This window comes from Cydia pomonella, chromosome 18 (assembly GCF_033807575.1).
Source record: "Cydia pomonella isolate Wapato2018A chromosome 18, ilCydPomo1, whole genome shotgun sequence".
Taxonomy (NCBI): domain Eukaryota; kingdom Metazoa; phylum Arthropoda; class Insecta; order Lepidoptera; family Tortricidae; genus Cydia; species Cydia pomonella.
Window position 1 is genome coordinate 3,598,261 of NC_084720.1, and position 19,433 is coordinate 3,617,693.

The window sequence follows — 19,433 nt, forward strand, 5'->3', positions numbered from 1 at the left end:
TTTCCAATAATCGGTTATGAAATATTGTCACAATAATCGGTTATAACCGAACCGATTATTTCGGTTACGGTTAGAACCGATTTTCATTCCCTGGTATTTACCACGTACAGTGAGCTGCAAAATTGCATAGAGAAATTATGAATGAAAACATAGATAAAGTCGCCATACACTTTAACTGCTGTAGGCTGGCGTCCACTAGGCTCGCCGAGGCGAATCGAATTGAATCGCAATAATTCGCCTTCTAAACATTTACTATGAATGGCAAATTCTATTCGACGCGCCGCGGCTCTTCGTCAATGGACGCCGTTGCATAAAAAACATAGGAGGCGAATTATTGCGATTCGATACGATTCGCCGCGGCGAGCCTAGTGGACGCCAGCCTCAATGGTGATGGTACATGTAATTAAGGCTGGCGTCCACTAGGCTCGCCGAGGCGAATCGCAACAATTCGCCTTCTATACATTGACTATGAAACTGCGTCTATTGACGAAGAGCAGCGGCGCGTCGAATCGAATTTACCATTCATAGTAAATGTATGGAAGGTGAATTATTGTGATTCGATTCGAATCGCCTCGGCGAGCCTAGTGGACGCCAGCCTTAACTAGCCCGTGTCCAATCGTATATTATGTACCTAATTGACTACGATAGCTTGTAATCGTATATCGTTACACATTACATTCATACGAATTTTACCTAGGCATGTTTTTCAATCTTATGTAATAATGTCCTATAATATTTATTTATTACGAGTATTAATTTAGTAATAGTACTATCGTATAGAAAAGAAACTTCCTACAAAACTGAAGTCTGACAGCGATTCAGGGACGAATCATGGCGTCCCTTTCTTATGTATGGTACTCTCCCTTGCCACTGCTTGGTATTTAGAGTTGTCAAAATTCGAGTCATTATCTTATCTGTGACCATACATGCAAAGGGCCGTGCCATGCCGTACACTAAATTGGACCCGGGTACGTCCTTAAACTACGTCCACAAGAGAGGTATGGGCATTGTGAATGTCATCTCGCTTTGTGTAGTAGGGCACAGCACAGCGGATGTCATTCCAGATCTAGAGCAGAGCCCAACTGGGGAAGTACCTCCACCTTACAGAAAACCGCAGCCAAATAACACTAGACCCTACTCATAGTGTTGTGTTCCTGCCGGTGAGTAAGGTTGCCAGAGCTCAACGAAGGGCGGGAGGGGGTTAGGGTCGGCAACGCGCATGTAACTCCTGTGAAGTTGCAGGCGTACATAGGCTACAGATACTGCTTACCATCAGGCGGGCCGTATGCTTGTTTGCCACCGACGTAGTATAAAAAAAAGGGACGTTAAGTTGTGCAAACCCTAATAATTACTCGGAACTGAGCTGAATGGAGCCGGGAATGTCCAAAAGGAACAGGTTCGCCCCCCTGGTGACACGTTCATATTAAAACAAGACAAAATTCCTCCAAATGTATCAAAAAGGCCAACAGCCAAAAAACGCAAATTCCGCAAGTTCGTTTTGAACTAATGAATGACGGTGTCAAAGGCAATGCCAATTAAACTACATTCTGCCAAAAAACTCGTGACAGGTACTCGTAATTATGGCGGACGCTCTTCACCATTTTTGGCTCAAGTGTTTAAATAACTGTACTTATTCTTATTATTTATTTACCTTTTAGAGCAGTCTTTTATAATTATGTTAGTCGAATTTTCAATTGAAGAACCAATAACACCTTATAACCACAACACACAACACAACCTACCACACAATATAACCTTTAACAGTTAACGTTTTGAGATATTATCAGCCAGTATTGTTAGTATGTATGTTTATATATTCTACAGATTTTGCAATTTAAGAAGAAGAAAATTAGGAATAAATAGGATTATACACACTCAAGCAAATAAAAATATGGAGATAATAATAGGGGAGTTTCATTACTCGAAATTAAATAATGAATGTATATTATTTATATAGTTTTTACCATAAGAAGTACGAATTTAAATTCATAATTAAAATGCTCGTTTTATTATCTGTATGTCACGTGACCGAAAACGAGAAGCGCCATTTTTTTCTCGTAAGTGACGTCACTATAGCAGAAACAAGTGTTCAACTTGTAACAACGGCGAAAAGTTTGCAATTTATCATTTTTTTGCTACTGCACCGCTATTATGACGTCACAAGAATGGCCGCTTCCTTTTTGGCGCGAACATTTGTCGTTTAAATATTATCTTTGCATATAGCGATATTATTTTCAGGAGATAGAATTGCCCGTTTGCTACCGAAGCGATACAAATATTTATGATAGTATATTACGAATACAAGTGCGAAAAATAGGAAATTACCACATGTAACATACAACGTTTTACAATACAGTTAAGTGCAAAAATATGTATCGAAAGAATCGTCTCATAAATATGGCACTACGCTCTTATTACACGGGAATGAGATGCTATGGGACATATTTTTGAGTAAGATGTGTACACCCATATTTTTACACTTTTACTGTACATGTCTTCTTAAATTTTCGACATAGTTACGTAATGAGCTTAATATATTTAAAAAAAAATAGAATATCCTATTCTAAGCTCAAAGCAACGTTGACAGTTATGCTACTACACTACTTGTTAACTTTTTGTGTGCGCAGCATATCCATACAGTACACAGTACCCCTAGTGTAAATTTAATCGACATCATAACGTGACGAACGCGTTTGCGTTAAGTCTCATTTTGTATAGTACTTTGAGTTTCCAAAACGTCTCGCTTGGCGCGCTCTTTCTAAATCCAATACAAAATGAGACTAAACGCAAACGCGTACGTCACGTTTCGAAATCGAATTTATTTACACTAGGGGTACAGTATGTCAAAAAACTCGTGTCATAAATTGCATCCGGCCATCCCCGCGTCCGCTAAAGTGTTGAAACTGTAATGCTTATTATTTGCTCACCTTTTACGGAAAACGATTAACAATTATCAAGACGTGAAAACAAATTATCATTCGCCGCATCGCTAAGTGAATTCGAAATGCTTTCAATTAAAATGTCAGAACAAGATGTAATTTCTTAAAACACAAAAACAAAGAGTTGCAAGTCAAAGATCACGTTAATATATTTTCAACTTTGGCAGCTTGGATATTGGATTTAAATGAATTGTTATCGTTTTGTGTAATTTAAATACGTCAGTTTTGATGTTTTTCGTTTCCGGTGAATTCAATGGTATTTAATATGACTGTTGGTGATATTTTCATATGATTATTACTTCCTTGAAAATTGGAAGATATTGGACTCGCGATTTGCGGGTATCTTTATAGTGCTGACAAACTATCTTCTTCTTGCTAGCGTTTGTCCCGGCTTATTGCCACAGCTCATGGGAGCCTGGGGTCCGCTTGGCAACTTATCCCGAGAATTAGCTTAAGCACTTTTTACGAAAGCGACTGCCATGACCAACCCAGAGGGGAAACTAGGCTTTATTGGGATTAGTCCGGTTTCCTCACGATGTTTTCCTTCACCGAAAAGTGACTGGTAAGTATATTAAATGGTGTATCGTACATGCGTTCCGAAAAACTCATTGGTACGAGCCGGGGTTTGAACCCGCGACCTCCGGATTGAAAGTCACACACTCTTAACGCTAGGCTACCAATGCTTTTTTATAGTGCCGAGAAACTATCATTTAATAAAATCAATTAATTCAAGTACTATAAAGTTCTTCGTAAGTTGGTACATATATGTACAATATGTTATTTAGAAAGTTTTTTTATTTGTTAGAAATACTTAGTTTAATTTTTTTTCACACCTTATAAAAAACAGAATAGTACATTACGATACAAGTGCGAAAAATAGGAAATTCGAAACGAGTGGCGATAAATTAAAACACGACCGAAGGGAGTGTTTTAAATCGACACGAGTTGCGAATTACCTATTCGCACATGTATCGTACAACGTTTTACAGTACATATGGCCCTTTAAATGTTCGACACAGTAACATAATATGCTACTTCTCGCACTAGTGCTATAAAGTAGCCCCATATGTACTGTAAAATAGTATTTTATGAAATCTTGATGCAATATAGAGAGCTTTTCAGTCGAGTACCGTGTTTAAGTCAGGAAACTTGCTGAGTGGCCTAATGAAAGTACGAGTTTGTAAAGCTTGATTATATCATTATTGCATAGAATACTTTTTCTACGCGTCATCTAAAATAATACTTTTTATAAAACCTAAATAATTAAAGAAAATTAGGTAAGTATCTCAGTAATACAAAAGATATTAACGCGTAAAATAGTCGCGTTGGTGTCTTTTCCACTGGACAGCAGCACCACATGATTGGTCAAATTCATTATAGTTAAATACAGCGTTTGCTTATGAATATTATAGTTGAGTTGGGAGCCCATACATAAAAAGTACGCAATTACCGTTCGGTATACGAAATCATAATTCAACCATTATAGTTGACGAGTCGAAAAATAAATATTCATTTCACCAAACGCTTATTTCTTAAGGTATCTTATCTTTAGGCGATCGTCACACTGCTCCGCACTTTGGAGCGGCGTTCGTTGCTGCGGTTTTAAACTTTGTACTGCAAAATCTTGATTTGTATGCAAAAACCACATGGTATAACTCATTGGCTCCGCCTCTCCCTGTGAAGGTGCGAATCGAACGGTTCGAACTTTCGGTCGGAGATGCGGTGTGAGCCGGATGGTATGCCACACCAAGCTCCATAGTGCCGTACGGATTTTTGTACATAAACGCGGTTCGTCGTGCATCGCAGCTTCGGACGAAGGGAACCGGCCTATCGTAACGTGGTCGCCACACGCGAATTCGTGTTTCCGCACTTCGCAACGGAATGCGGCGGCAGTGCGATAACCACATTTGTTTTTAATTTATTTATCATAAAGGTTGTGACACCACTTTATTTCTCGCCAAACTGCGGTCGCAGTATGTTGGCGAGATAGCGCTCATTTATACATTTTGATATCTATGCTATGCACTTAATACTAAGCTTAGGTACTATGTGTAAAGTGAACACGCAAGCTTTTATGAATATAAAAACAAACAAAAACCAAATAGTCACTGGTACTTTAACAACTAATTCAGGTTAATTTCAAAGCAATATTATTAGGGTAAATTTTCCAGTACTTAACGTTTTTTTTAACCTTTTCTTAAATTCATTTACAGTGCATTTATATTCTTCCCTTAAAAAAGCTTAAAGCTGATTTCATTATACAATTTGGGTATCAAACATATATTTGTTCGTTTGCCATAATAGTTTTTAGCAGTGCTTTGTACAGTATTTGTTGCTCTTTGTTTTATATTTACCTACTTTGTTTCCGCACCTTAAATTTATCATCAAAATAATTTTCTACAGCTACCATACATTGCACCTTTTGATTTATAGGAAGTATTTTACATATCTTGTACAATTTACATACGTCAATATATAGCCGAATCAACTAGAATCCTTCAGAACAGCCCATGTATGGATTATTGACGAAATAAGTGAGCGGGATGATAAAAATAAGTTTTTTTTTATTAATAATAACAAAACGCTTTTTTAATTAATGCCTCAAGTGGCGGCATTGGCATGGCCAAATCGATTCACCGTTACTTAAGGCCCCGTGGATTCTACTGTCACTGATCGTAAGCATGGGCGAGATATCATATTGTTTTTTTTTTTGTTTACAATAACAATATACATAATGGATATAACTATGCATTACTAATGGAATTACTATTACTAGCTTAAATCTAAAATAGGCCCTTGAGGCCTTGTACCAAGGATGCTGGCGGCATAATTCCTCGTTGTATCGCAATGCTGATACGTTGTGCGAGGAAGCCACCAGCTCTGTAAGTTTTACCAAATCAAAAAAATCGATCAATTTAAATTGTGCGTTACTAGAAACATTTTTCAGATTTTTAACTCTTGTACAAAACTTGTTACAAATTTTTAAGGCGAGTTTTAGACTTACTTTCGTTTTTATTCTATCGAGCGATAGTCCAAAAATCAGGTTTCGAATTGATGTAGTTACTAGAGAAAGGCCTGAAGAATGCTAATTAAAATTTTGGCAACCGTATTTTGAACTAATAAAGCGCTACTATTTTCCAAAACCTCAACTAGCTGAACCTACCTTTAAGGTAGGGTAAGATAGGGTAGGGTAGGTAGGTGTGGTAGGGCACAGCCAGTGGATGTCATTCCAGATCTAGAGCAGAGCCCAACTGGAGAAGTACCTCCACCTTACAGAAAACAGCAGCCAAATAACACTAGACCCTACTCATAGTGTTGTGTTCCTGCCGGTGAGTAAGGTTGCCAGAGCTCAATGAGGGGGGGCGGGTTTAGGGTCGGCAACGCGCATGTGACTCTTCTGGAGTTGCAGGCGTACATAGGCTACGGAGGCTGCTTACCATCAGACGAGTGAGACCTATTCCTAAAACTTGTAACTCAACTCGCGTGGAAGACTATCGACCTATAGCCATTCTTTCGTCGATTGCCAAGGTATTTGAGAGCATTGTAAATAGGCTCGTAGCTCCTCAAATTAAGCCCTTTCTTAGCGATTCCCAGCACGGTTTTAGGCCTCGGCGTTCAGTGGAGTCGAATCTTCTAACTTTGGTGGACTCGGTTTCCGATCATATGGACAAGGGTATACAAGTAGACGTGTTATACTTCGACTTCCAAAAAGCATTCGATCGCGTGGATAACGATGTGCTATTGAGCAAGTTGTGCGATATCGGTTTTTCCCCGCAACTACTCCGTTTCTTCGCTAGTTATCTCCGCGATAGGAGTCAATATGTGCAACATGGCTGCTTTATATCGAACACTTATCAGACTAGGTCTGGCGTCAGTCAGGGATCGGTACTGGGTCCTTTGCTCTTCGGTATAATGATTAATGACCTGGCATCCGTTCCGAGTTTCGCTAGATGCCTTCTTTATGCCGATGACTTGAAGTTGATCTATGGAGTACAAGGAATCTCAGATTGTGAATCTCTTCAAAAGGATCTTGACCAACTGCGCGAGTGGAGCGTAAAAAATAGACTATCCTTTAATGTCTCTAAATGTGCGGTTATAAGTTTTAGCAAGGCACGAAATCCACTTAACTACACATATCTTTTGGGTTCAGACGCAATAGTTCGTGTTAGCTCCATCCGCGATCTCGGTGTCATTCTAGACTCTCGTCTCAATTTCCATGAGCACCTGAATGCATTGACCCGTAATTGTTACAAGAGGTTGGGATTTGTCATTCGAAATGCCAGGGATTTTACTGACTCAAGAACAATAAAACTGCTCTACAATGCCTTAGTGAGGAGTAAGCTTGAGACGGCCTCTGTCGTTTGGTGTCCCTACGAGACAACATATGTCTTACAACTGGAAAAAGTACAGAAAGTGTTCTTGCGCTTCCTATACAAAAAAATGTACGGGTATTACCCATTCCTTTATCCTACCAAGTTTTTGTTGGGAATGATGGGATTTAACTCCCTAGAGGTAAGACGCAGCTCAGCACTTCTCACTACAATCTGTAATATCTTACGCGGTGACTCTGACTGTGTCGAGTTAACAACACAAGTAGTGCGTCTGTTTGTCCCAACACCTTCTAGATTTGAGTTTCGGCCTCGTAATCGCTGTCTTTTATCTGTGCCGGGTTCCCGAACTGTGTCGCGCAGGAACGCTCCTTTTGTTCGAGCTTTACGCAGCTTGAATTCACTCCTCGCATCAGCGCCTGAATGTGATGTGTTTGCAAGTAGATGGATGTCAGTGCGTGATGAATGTCTGAGGTTCAGCGAGATGATGGATATTCGTCCCTCCTCTGTGTTATAAGTGTCACCTGTATTCTAATTAGTATTTTGATGTTTCATGTCAACTCTTTCCAATTATACATGTCTAGATTGTCTAGGTTCAATATGTAATTTCACAGTGCTTTAGTTTTAACTGTTATACTGTGTTAATTAAAATGAATAAATAAAATAAAATAAAATAAAATAAATCAGGCGGGCCGTATGCTTGTTTGCCACCGACGTAGTATTAAAAAAAAAAAAAGGTGCATAAAGTGAGATAAGAACATGAACCTTGATTGATTCTACTACATAAATATAATAAATATATAAAGCCTGACCAGTAATATATTATTATGATCACACGCCATATTGCGGAATTTCATTGGAACTACATTTTTCATACTAAACTGAACTGTCGCCCTATACATGAGAATAACAGCGCCCTCTTGACAATGATCATATATTTCTGGTCGGGCTTTATATACATATATTTAATTTAATTTCTTTTGTTTTTTATCTCGTTCGCCAAAAAATATTTGACAAGACAAGTTCAGTTCTGGACACATTCGTAATTAGTCTGTATTGTTTTTTATCGTATTCTGAGCTCGCCACATTCGTTTTTCGTCCCAATCGCTATTTATGACATAAATTATCATTAAACTATACTACTATACTACACAGGTATAAGAGAAGTAGTTACAATGATCCCCACCCTACAGTCTGTATCATTAGGTTTTAAAAGAATGTATATATTTTGACGACCAGTCTGGCCTAGTGGGTAGTGACCCTGCCTATAAAGCCGGTGGTCCTGGGTTCGAATCCCGGTAAGGGCATATATTTGTGTGATGAGCACAGATATTTGTTCCTGAGTTATGGGTGTTTTCTATATATTTAAGTATTTGTATATTATATACATCGCTGTCCGAGTACCCACAACACAAGCCTTCTTGAGCTTACCGTGGGACTTAGTCAATTTGTGTAAGAATGTCCCTATAATATTTATTTATTATTTATTATTATTTATTTATATATGAGCGCTAGGCCCGTGAACCGTGTACAAACGAGCTGTGAGACCCGCTTTACTTTACGGATCTGAATGTTGGGGAATGAGAAAGTGTGACCAACCGAAAATACATGTCACTGAAATGAAAATGCTGCGCTGGTCTGGAGGTGTTACTCGGTTAGATAAAATTCGGAATGAGTATATCCGAGGTACTTAAAGTTGCATATATACATCATAAGATGCAGGAAGGCCGATTACGCTGGTATGGTCATGTAATGCGCAGAGGCGAACACCACATGACGAGACGAGTAATGGATATAGACGAGGGCAAGGGAGACAGAGGTCACCCGCCAACCAACTGGACTAGAACCATCTCCAAGGACATGACGGAGCTAGGCCTAACGCCAGCAATGACTAAAGATCGCAACAAGTGGCGATCATGTATCAGGAGGGCCGACCCCAAATAGGGAACGCGCCAGGAGAATGATGATGGTGATGATGTATGTATGAGCGCTAGGCCCAGGGTTTCAACCCCAAACAGATCAGCATTGCTATCCAGCGGGGCCAGGCGGCCAGCCTGTTCGCGACCCTACCGAGCCCTACCAAGCGACCAGGATTTAAGCCAATTTTTTTATTTATATGTTTTTAAATTAAGTGTTTTTTAGGGTTCCGTAGCCAAATGGCTAAATGATAAAACGGAACCCTTATAGTTTCGCCATGTCCGTCTGTCTGTCTGTCTGTCTGTCCGAGGCTTTGCTCCGTGGCCGTTAGTGCTAGAAAGCTGAAATTTGGCATGGATATATAAATCAATAAAGCCGACAAAGTCGTACAATAAAATCTAAAAATTTAATTTTTTTTAGGGTACCTCCCCTACACGTAAAGTGGGGGTGAATTTTTTTTTCGCTTCAACCCTAGAGTGTGGGGTATCGTTGGAAAGTTCTTTCAAAACTAATAGGGGCCTTCAAGAAACACTTTTTGATAAAGTGAATATATTCGGAGATAATCGCTCCGAAAGAAAAAATAAATGTGTCCCCCCCTCTAACTTTTGAACCATAGGTCCAAAAAATATGAAAAAAATCGTGGAAGTAGAGTTTAAGAAAAACATTAAATGAAAACTATAGCGGACATGATCAGTTTAGCTGTTTTTGAGTTATCGCAAAAAGTTTTCCCTTCATAGTAAAAAGACTTATTTTAATTAGGTACTGATTATGCAAATTTGCCTATTTGTTTAACTCAAGTGAAAGGTACCGTTTCATATCTTGGTTAACAATTTACTATACTTTAAGCTCCAGTTTAGCTTATTGTGACGGAAGAGTAACTACGGAACCCTACACTGAGCGTGGCCCGACATGCTCTTGGCCGGTTATTTTATTACGTTTTATTTCGTTGTATCTATAAAATCTTGCCTGCTTTAAATAAAAATTTTCAAAGAACAAAAACTTGTGTCTATTCATTTTTACATGATTCATTAATATGTCCTACAATTACAAATTACAACCTACAAGGCCGTGAAATAAAACACTTGTAAAATATGATATGACCATAAACAACTTAAAAAGGCTGACTGTGACAGTTTTACAGGCTCATTCAATTTTATGATCATCATAAACTTGATCCTTGGTTTACGGTTATTACAGAACAAAGTATTTTAATAATTAACAATATAGTTCTACGCCCGGTATCCTAGATATCTAGTACGGTCACGTCTGAAAATATCGTTACGGAGAAAGAGCCAAAAATATGTATACACTACCTTAATGGGCAAAAAGGTCGTGTATACATATTTTTGGCACTTTTTCTGTATCGATATTTTCAGACGTGACTACTCGTAGGTTCTCAAATGACAGTTTTAAATGATTCACGGTTAGTTTCACTAGACATTAGAGCATTTAGACAGGAGTCGGTTTTAAGAGCTTACCCCAATGCCAAAAACCTTGCACAATTATGCATACTTTATGGACTGACGTTTATCTGGGGGCCTACCTCGAATATAGAAAATCGCAAATTGCGGGGATCGTTCTCTTTTACTCTCACTAAGACGTAACAAGAGTGACAGACTTTCGCTTCCTTCACTTTCATAAGACTCCTCATACACACACACACACACACACACGCACACGCACACGCACACGCACACGCACACGCACACGCGCACGCGCACGCGCGCACACACACACACACACACACACACACACACACACACACACACACACACACACACACACACACACACATACGTGCCCTCCACTTGAGGCTCCGCATACATATCGTCATATATAAAATTATAATCATAATCATAATCATTCTTTATTGCAACCATGGTACAGTACAGATGTTATACAATATGATATACAATGTCTCACATGGACCCTGCAAGGGCACAGCATATAATATCTTATTATTCATAACTCATAACATATTATCAAAATTATCTACTTATTTAAGAAAGTTATGAAGCAATTCTTATATTACACATGAGATCACTAATAAATGTCAAACAAATAAATTAATTAATGTACAATATTCATAATACAGATTTAGTTTTTGGTTATAAATGTAGGTAAGTTTGTAAATAAATTGTTTTCATGAAGTATAGTTAATTATAATTGCTTAGAAGGTGTCTGTAACATCATCATCAAAAAAGTCCTGTAAGTTGTAGTAACATTTATTTATCAGAAAGTCTTTCAACATTTTATTAAATTGTTTGTAATTTTTTTGAGCCTTGATATCATTTTTAAGGTGGTTATATATTTTAACTGCCATGACGTTTGGACTTGTACTATGGAGTTTGAGTTTAGAGGTTGAAGGCAAAGCTAGATTATGTTTAAACCTTGTTTCGAAGCGTCGGGGCTGGTCTACTAATTTTGTAAATAGGTCCGAATGTTTTCTTACGAACTTACAAATTTCGAAAATATACATAGAGGTTAGGGTTAGAATTTCGTACTTAATGAAATGTGGTCTACAGCTTTCTGGACTCCATATATTTGCGAGGATGCGTATGCATTTCTTCTGAAGCAAAAATAAATCGTTTACGTCTGTGCTATTTCCCCAAAGGATGATACCGTACTTGAGCCAAGAATAGGCATATGCATAATAGGCTATTTTTGCCGAGTGTAGACTAGTCGATTTTTTTAATTCTCGCAGGGCATAGATGAATTTGAGCATTTTATTCTTGATTTTCTGAACATGTGCTTTCCAGTTTATGCCTGTGTCAATATCAAAGCCTAGTAGGGTGAAGGTATCTACACAGTCCAGTTTATAACCGTTAAACGAATAATCAATTTCTAAAGCGCGCTTTTGTGCTGGTTTAAATTGCATGATTTTTGTTTGTTCAGATTTAATTCCAGATTGTGGTCATTGAGCCAACTTACTACTTTATTCATTGTGTCATTAAGGTCAGTGTCCAGACTGTCGTTATTTGAACATGATGTCAGGATTGAAACGTCATCCGCAAACAACACGCATGATTTGTCTATGACTTTAGGGAGTTCGTTTATGTAAATTATAAATAACAAACAGCTAATTACACTTACAATTAATAACCGTACAATTTGTTATGGTGTTCTTTATATCTCTTTTTGCTGTCACTTATTCAATCAACGATTCTTATGTTTTGTTACTTAATATTGGACTAATGCTACATAAATAAATAAATATTATAGGACATTATAACACAAATTGACTAAGTCCCACAGTAAGCTCAATAAGGCTTGTGTTGAGGGTACTTAGACAACGATATATATAATATATAAATATTTATAAATACTTAAATACATAGAAAACACCCATGACTCAGGAACAAATATCCATGCTCATCACACGAATAAATGCCCTTACCAGTATTTGAACCCGGGACCATCGGCTTCATAGGCAGGCCAGACCGGTCATCATAACACATATTTACTATGTTGTTGTTTTCTTGGATATTAATGCCAACTAATTCCAGTTTTAGTTTTAATCTTACCAGGCTTCACTGAAAATCAGCGTCACGTAGTGTGTGAAGACATATTAGCATACTTTTCTATTCCTTTAATTCATTTGTGTAAAATATTATGTTATTTTTGTGCTAATAAATTTTCCTTATCGCATCTTATCATATTGTGCGTCAACAAAACGGCTGACGATATATCCAACTTGAATGAAAGGTCCTTGCTCAAGTCCAAAACGTAGTCCAAGAGGTCAACAAGGGCAAGATCAAATATATTTCCCACGGTCTCCTTCAATGTTCAAAGTAGTTTAAACAGCGCTAAAGACCCGGCGCACGTTCGGTCCAAATGTTGCACAACTTCAAAGGTTTCATACATTTTTATGGTTTTGCGTACATCCTTATTTGTTCTGACGCAGCCTGCTTAAGGTGGTTCGACTAGGTTACCCAAAGCTTAAACCTCACTAGATGGCGCCACAATTGCAAATTTTGAGTTTTAATTTTTTTGTGGAGTAGTCTTGGTATTTCTATACTGTAAATTATATTTAGCGCACTCTTTAAATAAATATTGAACTATTACAACAAACATTGAACACTTCATTGTACAAAAACTACCCCTTAATGTCGACAGAATGTTTCTTGACTCTATTTCTAAGTATCACTCACACATTGAAACAGTCTTACTGGGATCCTTGTAGTAGACAATTTGGCACAGCGTGAGTAAGCTTCAATGGCGTTGCGGTATGTACGTGGAAATACATGCAATAGGATGTGGGTTCGAGACTCATTAGAAATTTTTTTGTTATCAGTATTATCAAGTACCTATTATTATTAAATTATTTTATGAGAAATATGAGCGTTTTCCATGAAAATATTAAAAATCTGATTCTCACACATCATGATATTTTTGGGTTCTTCCAACTCAGAATCACTAGCATAATCAATCCTCGTGCTAAAAAAACCCGAAAATTTGAATTGAAATTTTAGTTTTACATTGTAATTTCTTTCACACTAAAATGTGACGTAATGGTATGGATATTTTAGGATATCTTTTTTTAATGCTAGGGTGGAGAAGATTCTAAGTAGAATGAACCTAAGAAAGTCTAAATTTGTAAGTCAGATTTTCCGGTATTTTTTTTAAAAAAAAACGCTGTTTTGTTCTAAAATTAAAGCAATCCCTTACTGCCCAGCCTTTAAAAAAGTAGGTACTATTTTACAGTAGAATAATTAAAACATTTTTTTACGATACATTAAATTAAATTACAGTGAGTTACATAATTGCATGGCCTTCTATTTATAACCATTATAAAAAGAAATGAGATATTTACCATGTTTGTTTATATTATTGATTTCCCGATATTTTGACACAACTAGAAGTTTCACACAATGCCTAGAGATAGAAAATTATTTATTTATTTTATTTATTGTCAATTTCATTCAACGGATCACATCATATCCAATTTATTTTCTACCTAGTTGGTTATTAAATTCTGTTACTGCAATAATCTTTATCTACATAAAATATACCAACGAAAGTTTAAAAAAGTATATATTAAAATGAAGTACACAAAATCAGGAATTACATATGACAATATCATTCAAAATCGCCTCCTCTGGCTTTGACACAGGCCCTCAAACGACGAGGCCAGTCATCAATAGCGGCACGCACGATTGTCATGTCTAATTCCGTCACTGTCTTAACTATGGCCCGCTTGAGGGAGTTAAGATTTGTGTGGGGTTTAGCACAGGCTTTCTCCTCAATAACCTGCTATATGGCATAATCCAGGGGCTTAAGGTCCGGGCTGGAGGACGGCCAGTCTTCGTGGGCAATAAAGTCAATTTTGTTCCTTCGAAACCAGGCTTGAGCTGTTTTTGCCTTATGTGCAGGAGCTGAGTCCTGTTCAAAGATCCATGGCTGGTTTTGAAACAGGGTGTGGCTTAAGGGCTTCACTATTGGTTCGAGAACGGTTTCCAGTTTCCGGTTTTCACACTTTTTTCACAGAAATGAATCTGTGTTAGCCCTGAGTATGACACACCCAAAATCATGTTTGGCGGGTGCCCACATTTGTGCAACGCAATAGGGTTGTTTCCATCTACAAATCTTAGGGCATAATTGTATCCCAATAAATTCTTTTGGATTATAAGAACATGTTAAACTGCTTTTAGGGGACCTGTAATGACCATATTTTTATAAAAATTGAATTTAAAATAACTTTTGGCACACATCACGTGACCAAACTCGAAACGTCATTGAAGATTCTGATGACGTCACAACTCTCGGATTGACACTGTTGACAGTTAGGCGATTAACAACAAATGACAAATATCAGTTGACAGTTCGTATCTTCTACGTATGTATGTAGTTATGTGTCAAACCATAAACTGTGACGTCAACAATTTTCAAAGAGCGTCTTGGGCGCGAAAGCATCTGTCAAAATATATTTTGTTAATTTAACATATTTAAAGCCGTTTTTAGTATAAAAGCTGAATTTTAAGGCAACTTTTAGTTAATATAGAAAGTAAAACAAGCGTTTCAAAAAATTGGAATACGATTCTCTTTTAGGCCCCAATTCATTATAGATACGACGAGATAAGCGTTATGTGTGGTATATAATTATAGCTCACAAATCCACCACATTATGTCATTTTTTATTTTTTCGGTAGCATTTGTTTTAACGGAAATAAAGAGGTTGCAAATCGAGTAACAGAACTTCAGAACAGATATCATTTGATATTTACCAGTCGCTTTTCGGTGAAGGAAAACATCGTGAGGAAACTGGACTAATCCCAAAAAGGCTTAGTTTTACCCTCTGGGTTGGAAGGTCAGATGGCAGTGGCTTTCGTAAAAACTAGTGCCTACGCCAAATCTTGGGATTAGTTGTCAAAGCGGACCCCAAGCTCCATTGAGCCGTGGCAATATGCTGGGACAACGCTAGGAAGAAAGAAAGAAATCGAGTAACAGAACTTAGTAACCAACTAAGTATAATAGTTATGATGTAAATGTCCATATCATGTTGGAGTCATATATGTATTAGCCAACTAATTATTCAAGATCAATACACTTAGCTCCCTTAGGTATTCGCCTAAGTACAATCTCGGGCAAAATTGAGTTTTATAAAAGTGAACTAGTTTCTAGGTCATATTTTCTATGAATTGGTCATTTTTAGGGTTCCGTAGCCAAATGGCAAAAAACGGAACCCTTATAGATTCGTCATGTCCGTCTGTCTGTCCGATTCTGTCACAGCCACTTTTTTCCGAAACTATAAGAGCTGTACTGTTCAAACTTAGTAAGTGGATGTATTCTATGAACCGCATTAAGATTTTCACACAAAAATAGAAAAAAAAACAATAAATTTTGGGGGTTCCCCATACTTAGAACTGAAACTCAAAAAATCTTTTTTCATCAAACCCATACGTGTGGGGTATCTATGGATAGGTCTTCAAAAATGATATTGAGGTTTCTAATATCATTTTTTTCTAAAATGAATAGTTTGCGCGAGAGACACTTCCAAAGTGGTAAAATGTGTGTCCCCCCCCCCCCCCCCCGTAACTTCTAAAATAACAGAATGAAAAATCTAAAAAAAATATATGATATACATTGCCATATAAACTTCCACCGAAAATTGGTTTGAACGAGATCTAGTAAGTAGTTTTTTTTTAATACGTCATAAAATTTAAAAAAAAAAATTTTTTTCATCTAACTCATACGTGTGGGGTATCTATGAATAGGTCTTCAAAAATGATATTGAGGTTTCTAATATCATTTTTTTCTAACCTGAATAGTTTGCGCGAGAGAACCTTCCAAAGTGAAAAAAAGTGTGTCCCCCCCCCCCCCTGTAACTTCTAAAATAACAGAATTAAAAATCTAAAAAAAAAATATGATATACATTACGATGCAAACTTTCACCGAAAATTAGTTTGAACGAGATCTAGTGAGTAGTTTTTTTTTTTTAATATGTCATAAAATTAAAAAAAAATTTTTTTCGTCAAACCCATACGTGTGGGGTATCTACGGATAGGTCTTCAAAAATGATATTGAGGTTTCTATATCATTTTTTTCTAAACTGAATAGTTTGCGCGAGAGACACTTCCAAGGTGCTAAAATGTGTGTCCAAAGTGGTAAAATGTTGAACAAGATCTAGTAAGTAGATTTTTTTCTAATACGTCATAAATGGTACGGAACCCTTCATGCGCGAGTCCGACTCGCACTTGGACGCTTTTGTAGACTCCAATTACAGTTACACTTTTCCTGGTTTTTCGCGGACCAGAATATCGATGATTTTTGTAACTTGATTTAGACGTTGCTATCATTTTCAATCCAAAAACACATAAAATCACAATTCAGAACATGCGGCAGCGTTGTTTTCTATCAAGTACGTCAAGCACCAGGGCGGCTACCGGGAAAATCGAAATTCGTCAATTTCGGGCATTTTTCTCTGTCACTCTAATTACGTCTTAGTGAGAGTAAAAGAGAAAGATCCCCGCAATTTGCGAATTTAGGTTTTCGCGGTAGGCCCCCAAGTCCTGTCAAGTTTCAGCAGTGTTGCCAGGTGAGCGGAAGAGAATTATCGTACTTGAGTGTCAATATTATTGTACCGTTGAAAAAAATATCGTACGCCAATCAAAAAGGCAGCCCCTAAAAATGTCTAGCAAAATAAGCTTAAATTTTCAATTAATAATAATAAAAAAGACAATTTTCGTCTAAATTGCGCAAAAAATCTGTTTATGTTTGTGTATTTTTGGGATAGACTCAAACGGTATACAGGAAATTGTGACATTTTAAACTTTAAACTTCACCAAGGAGCCGAACACCCAAAAGATACTAATTTTAGCCTATTTCTGAGAGAAAGTGTCATATTTTGCTTCAAATTACTAGAGTTTTAAGGTGGCATCATCCAAGGGCTGAAAGTATAGTACTTTAGTGTACGATAATGCTCTTTGGAACATTACGTCATACCGGTGCCCAAATTATCGTACATGTACGACAATTATCGTACGCCTGGTCACACTGAGTGTCAGTGTCGACAAAGTCAGCTATAAACGCGTCAAACATCGCAACGTCGCGCCGATGGCCGGCCGAGGCATGGAGTGGCAACGCCGCAATGTATTTGTACACGACATTTGTCACACACACATGAGTAAAATTTATAAAAATATAACATTGATTATTGCATGATTTCTGTATGAAACAAAGTTTTTCTATTAATTTAGCGCAAATGAATATTCGAAAGTAGATAGATGCGCAACTATTTATGTAATAATATTGTGTAATTAATTAATTAATAGCGATTGTTTTTTGTATGAAAATCGAACCACCTTAAACATATTTAGAAATAAGTTACTGCCAAAAATATTTGTAACTTATTCTTATAATTTTCGATAAAGTTATGCGTGACTTGTCTTTTCTTCAACTGTGGGTGGTTTGAACTAATAAGTTTTAAGCAAAAAAATATTTTTGGTACAAGCTTTTATTGCTGACTGTACTTTTCTTTTACAGGCAACTATTAATCATTGTGATAATTCTAAAAACCCCAAACACAATTAGTTTGCGTTGTTTTATCTTTTATCACAGAATGCAGAGTGCCTCCTGTACCCCTAGTTTAAATTTGATCGACATCATAACGTGACGAACGCGTTTGCGTTAAGTCTCATTTTGTATAGGATTTTGAGTTTCCAAAACGTCCCGCTTGGCGCGCTCTTTCTAAATCCAATACAAAATGAGGCTAAACGCAAACGCGTACGTCACGTTTCGAAATCGAATTTATTTACACTAGGGGTACAGTCTCCAGCTATAGCTTCATGTCATAATAATATTACATTGTCATCCGATTTATATACGTGTGCAAATTTGAGCTCAATCGGAATTCGGGAAAATGGTCAACAAAACAAAATAACATACACACCTACATAGTAACAGGGCAAGTTAAATAAAAGCTTGTTAAATAGTATCTTTCAAAAAATCGTACTCGTAAACTTAAAAAGGAGCTCTAATCTAACTCGCACTGGAAACTGGTTCAGATCTCATCTCCAAGATTTGACCACAACAGACGAGCAAGAACTACGTAGACAAACAAGATAATACAGAAGCTTATGAAAAGTCTACGTACAGTAAGTACCTAAATAATGTTTTTTTTACCTGTTTGTTAGGCTAAGACAATACTTTAAGTTTTATAACAGGGAGATTTTTTTTAAATACGGTGTTTTTTAAAGTCCGTTAACTTCGGGGTATGGCTAACATTTAAGGAAACTAAATGGCATAGGTAGTTCATTTCATTTTTTATCGTAAAAAGTAGTTAATTACGTTGTTGTAACACGGACATCTGGGGGCACGGCAGTGCCCCCACCAAGTCGAGCAAAAAAGCATCACGGCCGTACCATCCTTTTCTCGAAGCAATTCAGACCATTTTCGACCCCCTGTAACTTCGTTGTGGATAAAACTAGAAGACTGAGACTTGGCCATCGCCTGAAAACACGTGTAAATTCAATCGCCTGAAAACACATGTAAATTCAATTATTTAGTGCGATGGCCAAGTCTCAATATATTTATATAAAACATTAAAGAATTTTAATATTGATATGCGTCACTATAAGATGCTGTTAATTATTACGTAACAACTTAATGCTTCGAGTACGGAGATTCCAGACACAATTGATTTTCAATTGTTATGGACCACGATCGTGGTCTTAGAGACTGGACGTATTAAGACAGAAAGTCGCTTAAGTAGAGACTGAATAAATTAATAACCGACTTGGTATTACATGGA

General features: G+C 37.2%; 1 protein-coding gene and 1 long non-coding RNA gene across 2 annotated transcripts in view; both read right to left on the reverse strand.

Annotated features, from left to right (window-relative positions):
* LOC133527814 (nose resistant to fluoxetine protein 6-like) overlaps positions 1 to 19,433 on the reverse strand; it is an 86,369-nt gene that overhangs the window by 61,522 nt on the left and 5,414 nt on the right. The window lies entirely within an intron of this gene.
* LOC133527447 (uncharacterized) lies at positions 12,489 to 18,735 on the reverse strand. The gene is made up of 2 exons (XR_009800886.1): positions 17,986 to 18,735; positions 12,489 to 13,092 (listed from the first exon to the last, which is right to left on the reverse strand). It is a non-coding gene; the product is annotated as an uncharacterized LOC133527447 (long non-coding RNA).